This window comes from Brassica oleracea, chromosome C6, assembly GCF_000695525.1.
Source record: "Brassica oleracea var. oleracea cultivar TO1000 chromosome C6, BOL, whole genome shotgun sequence".
Taxonomy (NCBI): Eukaryota; Viridiplantae; Streptophyta; class Magnoliopsida; order Brassicales; family Brassicaceae; genus Brassica; species Brassica oleracea.
The window spans coordinates 6,371,811-6,372,414 of record NC_027753.1 but is presented as its reverse complement, the minus strand read 5'-3'; positions in this window follow the sequence as shown (position 1 = coordinate 6,372,414).

The window sequence follows — 604 nt, the reverse complement described above, 5'->3', positions numbered from 1 at the left end:
AACATATCATATGCTGGAAAATCACTTATTGTCCACATTAGTACTGTCCGCATTTGAAAGTTTTCTTTACACGAAACATCGTATGTTTCAGCACCTTGAGCCCATAGTTGTTGCAACTCATATATTAGTGGCTGAAGAAACACATCAAGTGATCTCTTAGGATGCTCTGGTCCGGGAACGAGAATCGAGAGAAACAAAAACTCTCGTCGCAAGCACAAGTTTGGGGGGAGGTTGTATGGTGTAAGAATGACGGGCCATAGAGAATATTGTCTTCCACTCTTGCCAAACGGACTAAAACCATCAGTACATAATCCAAGGTAGACATTTCTTCTTTCATACGCAAAGTCGGGATACTTTGATTGGAAATGCTTCCACGCTTTTGCATCTGAAGGATGTCTGATCTCACCATCTGTTGAGTGCTCCGCATGCCATCTCATTGGTTGCGCTGTGCGTTCAGATAGATACAACCTCTGCAACCTTTCCGTCAAAGGTAAATACCACATCCTTTTATATGGCACTGGAACTCTTCAACTCGTATATTTATAATGAGGCTTTCCACAAAATTTGCATGTAACCCGCTGTTCATCCGCCCTCCAATAAATCA